We start from the raw sequence: 8,837 nt of genomic DNA, 5'->3' as shown, positions 1-8,837 counted from the left end.
TGTATCGTGTTCGGTGTCAAGTCAAATGTCCAGTGTCCATGCCAAGTCAAGTGTCCAGTGTCCATGTCAAGTCAAGTGTCCGTGCCAAGTCAAGTGTCCGGTGTCCATGCCAAGTCAAGTGTCCAGTGTGCATGCAAAGTCAAGTGTCCGGTGTCCATGTCAAATCAAGTGTCTGAGATGACTTCTGTATCCGTGTCCGGTGCCGTGTGGACTCCAGTATCCATGTCCGTTGTTCGTGCCAAGTCCAGAGTCCATGACAAATACAGTTCCGGTGTCCTGTATCCGAGACAAGTTCAGTTATCCAGCACAAGCCAGCTTCCGATAGTCCGGCACAAGCTTCCTTCTGATCATCCAGCACAAGGCTGCTTCCGATTATCCAGCACAAGCCGGCTTCCGATCATCCGGCACAAGTCATCTACCCAGGTACTCTTGTCCTAGAGACTATTATTGACTCTCATTTGACCAGCTGCTACTCCGCTATGGTGGAGCGGCCCAGTCGATCCACATACCCTACAGCCGTGACACTTAGTATTTTCATTGAACTCCAGAATCCTTTATATACTTAATTTCCCCACCTCATCATCTTATTGTTGATCATGCACAAACAGCTGATAAGTTTATGTTAGGACTATGTGGCTGGTACATTAAATTGTCCACAGATAATACATGTCTGCCAGACGTGATTTTTATTACTGTATATGTGGTGATAATATCACTTGAAGCATTTTTCTTTATATACATCCCACAAAACAATAACACTATAACTATTACAATATGACAGCTTAGTGTCCTATTTACTGTAACATGCCAATCTCGTTATTAGTTAGCAATCTGTGAAAGGGAGCAGTTAGGTGAATAAGTGGCCCTCAAGGGCCTCTTTATGCAGTCACATTACTTCAAAAGGAGATCCTCTGAACTTTACCATTATCCTTCATTGAAGGGGTTAATGAGGTTTACGATTGTATTGGCTGTTCAAGTGAGACACCACCATGGTAAAGAAAAGAGAGGAAAAAAATTGAAAATTCAGTTTTAGTGGGGGATGACGGCCTTACCTTTTTGCGCTTAATTGGCCGTATTGTCTCCAAAAGTTAATTGGTTACTTAGTCCAGGTAGTTAGTAAAATGTTTAGCTGCGTCAAAAAGCTCAGGCTCCCACTCTTAATGGGGCGTGAAATGGAATGTTTGATGCTGCAAATAAAATCACTGATATTCAAGGATGTTATGGTAGGTAATGCGTTGAAACTGCCATTTAATGGGTCCTGGAAGATTAGGGTAGTGTCAGCTGGAACCGCCCGGTCTTTTTTCTGACATTGTTAGTTGCTTCTTCATTTACTTAACGGCTGTCTGCACTGATTACATAGGCATAAAACTCCCTGCAAAAAAAACAACAGAGACATGCTCTATTAGCGGTCCAATTAGAACTATTTGCATATTACACTTCATTTCTGTTTAAGCGAATCCCTAATACAACTTTAGAAATAGGAATTAATGGGATCTCTAAGGTAAAATAATCTCTTAATGTGTGATATCTTTGGGAATTTTCAAGATAAGACCCTCCTCCAACTTTTCCTCTATCATCTATCTATCTATCTATCTATCTATCTATCTATCTATCTATCTATCTATCTATCTATCTATCTATCTATCTATCTATCTATCTATCTATCTATCTATCTATCTATCTATCTATCTATCTATCTATCTATCTATCTATCTATCTATATGTTTGTCCTTTTGCAAGAGGGCAGGTGAGGGTATAAAATAGTAAACTAACAGATGCTCACCCTTTGAAATGTCAGTGCTATCTGTCTATCTTATTTCTATCTAATACTAACAATATTACTAATAATAATATAATCTTTATTTATACAGCACTAACACCCATATTCCTCAGCGCTTTACACAGGGGACGTAACGAACAAGTAAAATTACAAATATCAAAAACAAATAAACAAACAATGATGAGAGATCTGTCTATGTGACTGTTTATCTGTCTGTCTATTTATTTCTTTGTTAAAAACCAATGTATACACATAATATAAATATTATATACAAAAAGTGCACCTTTTGTGGTAGGTTTTCTTATTCAGTCCACCGATAACACTTTGAGATATCATAAGTTAGGCTCTGTTCACATTTGCGTGGTGTCCCATTCTGACGTTCCGTCTGAGCTTTTTGTCAGAACGGGACCCTGAACAGACACAAACTGACAGGAACGGAAACCAGAGGTTTCCGTTTCTATCACCATTGATTTCAATGGTGATGGATCCGGTGCCCGTGGTTTCAGTTTGTCTCTTTTGTGCACCGGATCAGTCATTTTGCCGGAAGCAATAGCGTAGTCGACTACACTATTGCTTCCGGCAAAATAACGGGTCCAGGGCACAACAGAGACAAACGGAAACCACGGGCACTGGATCTGTCACCATTGAAATCAAAGGTGATGGAAACGGAAACCTCTGGTTTCCGTTCCTGTCGGTTAGTGTCTGTTTAGGGTCCCATTCTGACGGAAACCTCAGACGGAACGTCAGAACAGGACCCCATCGCAGATGTGAACGAAGCCTTAATCTGACAAATACATGTCATATTTCCGTCTTGCATCAACTAACAGTCATTAAAAGACATACTGAAAAAAAAAAAGCTACTATGGACACCTACTAACGCAGCCCTCAAATATTGGACACACAGCATCTGTACTTATTTATTAAATCTATCTACTGCATAATTCATCGTTTTCTAAAACTGCTATGACCAATTATTACCTGCTGACCTTCATGTAGTTTAACATTTTTATACTACCCTGTGTTCAAAGTTAAAAAAAATATTTTAAAAAATACTGCATTAGTGCAAATACATACATATTCTAGGACCGATTTCAAAGAAAGTCAAATGACCTACAGTTTTTGAAGGGAAAGACATGAAATTACTGCAATTTACTATGAAATTATTTTGTAGTCTTACATGTTATGTGTATTTTTGAGCATCAAAATTGCGTATTTTTCAAGATTTTGTTCTTTTTTCTTCTCTCCTATAATTGAACTTTCCAGAACTTTGCCAGCCAGTAGAGAAAGTGACATCACACATCGCTTTTCATATCATCCAAGATCCCCTGTAAGTTCTGGTTCAATTAAAAATATGTCAAGTAGGATAAAATTTATGATTAACAAACACCTTTGAGGTCACTGCTGTTAAATATCTAAAAAAAGAATAAATACATGAAAGTTCAAGTGATTTTTCAAGCCAATAAATATTAAATTCACAAAATATGATGCAATGATTGTGTTGGGATTTTTGAATAGAGGATGCCTAAAAATACTACACACTCATAAATATGAAATTAGTGGGAAATACTTGTTTTATATTCATTAAGAAGCTCTTCAATATAGCATTTGACTGTGAGATGGCAATAACAGAAAACATTCTTGAGAATTGGAGAGGATATACATATATATATATATATATATATATATATATATATATATATATATACAAGTACACTGATCGGCCATAATATTAAAACCATTGGCAGGTGATGGGAATATAACATTGATTATCTTGTTACAATGGCACCTATCGAGGGGTGTGATATATTATGCAGCCAGTAAAGTCATATTGTGATGTATAGATGAGTGGGTTAGGGCATCTTCTGGGGTGTTCCCTGTATGCAATGGTTAGTACCTACTAAAAGTGGTCCAAGAAAGAAGAAGCAGTGAAATGGTGTCCCAGTCATGGGTTGCCGAAGTCTCATTGATGCACGTAAGGGGCGTACACTAACCCGTCTGGTACGATCCAATAGAATAGCTAATGTAGCACAAATTTCTGAAAAATGCGGGCTATGATACAAAGGTATCAGTACACACAGTGCATCGCAGCTTGCTGCTTTTGGGGCTGCATAGCTGCAGATCTGTCACAGTGCCCATGCTGATCTCTGATCCTACCTTTAGGTTCTACTCCTGGTTTTGTCTAAAAGAGAAAGAGAAGGCCATGAAAATCGAAATGCCACATTTTAGTTTCTGTAATACAGCTGCAATACTCAGACCTCTCACATTTCTACTGAATCGAAGTTGCATGGAAGGCAACCAAAGAAAACACTATATGACCCAAAGCATGTGGCACATGACCATTACACCTACAGTTAGGTCCGGAATGATTTGGACAGTGACACAATCTTTATGATTTGGGCTCTGCATGCCACAACATTGGATTTGAAATTAAGCAGATGCAATTGGAGGGTTGAACAAAAATATCCTGTGAAACATTTAGGAATTGCAACCATTTTTCTACATAGCCTTCTCATTTCCGGGACTCAATTGGAGAAATTAATATTACCATAAATAATATTTTTTTTTTAAATACTTTGTAGAGAATCCTTTGCAGGCAATGACTGTCTGAAGTCTGGAACCCATGGACATCACCAAACGCTGGGTTTCCTCCTTTGTGATGCTTTGCCAGGCCTTTACTGCAGCCGTCTTCAGTTGTTGCTTGTTTGTGGGTCTTTCTGCCTTAAGTTTTGTCTTAAGCAAGTGAAATGCACTCGATCGGGTTGAGATCTGGTGATTGACTTGGCCATTGCAGAATATTCCACTTCTTTGCCTTTAACCCCTTAGTGACCAACAGTACGCCTTTTTACGTTCCTCACTAATGGGCTTTAGGCTAATGCGACGCCTTTTAACGTGATCGCATTAGCCTAAAGTAGCGCCGAAATTAAAGATCGGGGCTCCGTTCTCTCAGCTACCGGAGGCAATGACCAGAGACCATAACGAGTGGTCTCTGGTCACGTGATCGCCGTGAATCGCTATTTCACGGCGTTCACGCTAAACCGGCAGATAATCGCCATTTCTCTCTCCTCTCATGGAATAACTCCTTAGAGAGGAGAGAGAACGGGTAAATAGTGCGCCCCCCCCCCCTCCCACGTCCGATCCCCCCCCGTCCGATTCCCCTTCATGTCCGATTCCCCCCCCCCGGTCCGATCCCCCCCCCCACGGTCCGATTCCCCCCCCAAAATGGCGCCCGAGTGCGCTTTGCATGTCTTACCTGTGTCGTCATCTGGCACAGCAACAATCAGGGACCGTTGTGACTGGTCCCTGATCAGGTGATCTCTGTGATAAAACCTATCACAGAGATCACTGACAGTTATTTTCAAAACACAGCCAGGACATGGGCTGTGTTTCTCTCTCCTCCCATTGTAGTTGTTCTGAGAGGAGAGAGAAATCAGTCTAAGTCCTGTGCTGTGAAGAAAGAAAGTGATAAAAAATCATAGTTCTTATACACACATATATATATATATATATAATATATCAAATCTATATTAGCGTCAGCGCTAGATTAGCGTCAGCGCTAGTTTAGCGTTAGTGCTAGTTTACCGTTAGTTCTAGTTTAGCGTTAGTGCTAGTTTAGCGTTAGTTTAGCGTTACTTTAGGGTTAGGGCTAGTTTAGCGTTCGTGTTTAGGGCCGTTTAGAATTAATTTTACGTCTGTTATATAAAAAAAAATATATATATATAAAAAAAATATATATATAAAAAAAAATAATAATAATTTGTGTCGTTTTTAGGATTTTAGGTTTACTTTAGGGTTAGGACTTATAGGGCATATATATATATATATATATATATATATATATATATACATACACATCTATAAATATGTCTCAGCGTATGTACAGCGCGGAGCAAGCCTACGCCTTGCTATGTTCCGACACTTCTGAAAGCGAAACAGACACCGCTTCAGAATTTGTTCCAGACAGTGACAGTGACGATTCTAATTCCACCGCTGAACCCCATAGTCCTATGGTGGTGGATACGTCAGTCGCTGTAGGGTGTCAGGTGTCAAGTGCAGGGCCGAGTGTTGCAGTCCCTCCCGTGATGTGGGATCCTGCACTATCATTTTCCCCCCAAGTACCCCAATTTGAAGCGACCCCAGGAATTAGTGTCGACGTCCAAAATTTTACCCCCTATAATTTTTTTAATTTATTTATATGTGATACGGTCCTAGACTTGATAGTCCAGCAGACTAATCTGTATGCTAGGCAGTTTGTTCTACAAAAGCCTGCGTCTATGTACTCCAGAATGTGGAGCCCCACAAGTGTCCCAGAAATAAAAAAATTTTTAGGCATTACCCTCAATATGGGTTTGGTTAAAAAACCCTCTGTCCGGTCCTACTGGACTTGTAATGCTGTCCACGCTACCCCTGTATTTGCAGCAGTGATGTCCAGAAACCGCTATGAGGCCCTAATGCGATTCATGCATTTTACTGACAATTCCCAAGTCCCCCCAAGAAGTGACCCAGCTTATGATCGGCTTAATAAATTAAGGCCATTAATCACCCTTCTAAGTGATTTATTTCTAAAGTTGTACACCCCTGACAAAAATTTGTCAGTAGATGAATCACTCATGAGCTTCAAAGGGCGTCTTTCCTTTTGTCAATTCATCCCTTCCAAACGAGCCAGATATGGGGTGAAATTGTACAAAGTGTGCGAGAGCACAACGGGTTACACCTGCGGTTTCAAAATCTATGAAGGCAGGGACTGCCAAATTTATACCCCAGGCTGCCCAGAAACTATTGGCACCTCTGGCAAAATTGTGTGGAACCTAATGGAGCCATTTCTGCACAAGGGGTACCACGTCTATACAGACAATTTTTATACCAGCGTTGCCCTTTATAAAGCCCTCCATGCTGCAAATACAGGGGCCTGTGGGACAGTACGGAAGAACAGAGTGGGACTCCCACAACAGTTGGTGTCCAGGCGTTTGGGAAAAGAAACATCCATGGCCCTTGCAAGTCAGGAATTGCTTGCAGTGAAGTGGGCCGACAAGAAGGATGTCTACATGCTGTCCACCGTACACACGGACACCACTGTGGCAATTACGGAGAGGGGGGCTACCACTGCAAAGCAGAAACCTGTCTGTGTAACAGACTACAACAAATTTATGGGGGGTGTAGACCTTTCCGACCAGGTGCTTCAGCCTTACTTGGTGAAGCGCAAAAATAAGGCCTGGTACAAAAAGGTAGCAATCTACCTCATCCAGGTTGCTACCTATAACAGTTTTGTTATTTTCAAAAAAGCCCAAGGAACGCTCACTTTCCTTCAATTTCAGGAGAAGGTCATTGAGCATCTCCTTTTTGAGTCCACTATACCGGCACAATCCTGCGAATCTGAGGATGTGCGCACGCTTTCAGAGCGCCACTTTTTACACCCTATTCCCTCCACTGAGACCCAAAAATATCCCCAAAAAAGGTGTTGGGTATGTAGCAAGCATGGCAGGAGGAGGGATACCCGCTTTTATTGCCCCATGTGTCCATCAAAAACAGCCCTTTGTAACTACCCCTGTTTCGAAACCTTTCACACGGTTGCAAATTACTAGAATTTAACACAAAAAAAATATGGGTTGGGGGCCTTTTTAGGGAGTCAATTTCTTTATATTTTCTTTTTAGTTCGTGGGCTTTCCAAGTAGGGATTATTTCTTGTGGGAGAGGTTGTAGAGCACATTTTTTTCAGACCGTGAAACTAATTTTACGCCTTATGATTTTTTTTATTTATTTGTGGGTGATCAAGTGCTGGAATTAATTGTCCAGTACAAAATCCCACATCCACAATTTTTTTATTTTGACTGTTCTTATGACTATGTCCTGCCACATACAGCTGTTACATTCCTAATTCTGTACCGTGATACGGGCATGATCTTTTTTTTTATTTGGAGGATCTCTAATAATTGAGCTGTTCCTTATCAATACACCATGGGCTTTGTTACGGTTCTTCTGGAAATACTGACATCATTTTGGGGATTAGTGATCCTTTACTGTTCCTATAGATGGTTTTGGACACTGTCCTTTTATATATTCTGTAGGTGATTGGTTGTTTTGTGCACATAGCGGTTCCTACCTTGCCGGGCAGGGGCCTGTTATGGTGTACCGCGTCACTTGGCACATTCGTCCCTCATAAGGATTGATGGAGCTAAAGAGACGTTGTACAACCAGTCACTGAAAAAAAAAAACCTTGTCTTGACAGCCCTGCAGGTGTTCTTCTATCTAGTGAACAGACTCGAGTTTGCAACATAGTTGGATACATTTTCCTCCATTTGTTTGAAGATATTGCCCATCACTCCAGTACAGTTTATTTTTTCCTCTCTGACTGATTTTATATTAGGACAGAATTCTGTCCACAATGACATCATAATGGCACCAACTGCTTCTTCAGCAAGACATAGTCATAAGTACAGGCAAATACGTCTATAGCAACATGTATCCGTTATGAATACACGGCTTCACTTCTCTTCTGTATGCCGCACAAATTTATTAATGTGGCATATTTCTAGCAAAATAACCTTCTACCACGTCTCCTCTATTTCATGTGGAAACGTAATAAAAGCTTGAAGAAAACATTATATACCCATAGTGTCTGAAATGATACCCATTATTTCCTCCTTTAAAAAAATTTTGGTCCGCATGCCCACTACACCACTACATGAATAACTTTAGGGGTTTAGTTTTTAAAATGGGGTCATTTCTGCGTGTTTTTTTTTTTTGTTCAGGCAGCTCAATGCCTCTAAATGCATGATATGGGGCCTAGAATTTATTCAATTGTGCCCTGAAAGCCAAAGGGTGCTCCCTCTCTTTTTGGCCCAGCCACACGTCTAATAAGCAGATTGGGGCAACAATGAGAGTATTTTTGAAAACAGGAGAAACGGGGTGATAGATTTTGGGGTGTGTTTCTTCATTTTCATGTTCGCTTTACAAAGAAATCGGTCTTCAAAGTGATACTTTTATATAAAAAGTGTTGTTTTTTTTTAATTTCACCAGCTATGCATTAAATTTAGCAAAAAACTGTGGGGTCAAAATACTC

At 40.4% G+C, this 8,837-nt stretch overlaps 1 long non-coding RNA gene across 1 annotated transcript; it reads right to left on the bottom strand.

The window, feature by feature from the left end:
* Window positions 1–1,280: 1,280 nt before the first annotated feature.
* Window positions 1,281–8,087, bottom strand: LOC142748157 (uncharacterized). The gene is made up of 4 exons (XR_012882158.1): window positions 7,878–8,087; window positions 3,935–3,959; window positions 2,958–3,114; window positions 1,281–1,372 (listed from the first exon to the last, which is right to left on the bottom strand). It is a non-coding gene; the product is annotated as an uncharacterized LOC142748157 (long non-coding RNA).
* Window positions 8,088–8,837: the final 750 nt, after the last annotated feature.

The sequence above is a fragment of the Rhinoderma darwinii genome, chromosome 3, assembly GCF_050947455.1.
Source record: "Rhinoderma darwinii isolate aRhiDar2 chromosome 3, aRhiDar2.hap1, whole genome shotgun sequence".
NCBI classification, from domain to species: Eukaryota; Metazoa; Chordata; class Amphibia; order Anura; family Rhinodermatidae; genus Rhinoderma; species Rhinoderma darwinii.
The sequence above is the reverse complement of the archived record's forward strand: the minus strand, read 5'-3'. Positions and strand labels throughout refer to the sequence as shown.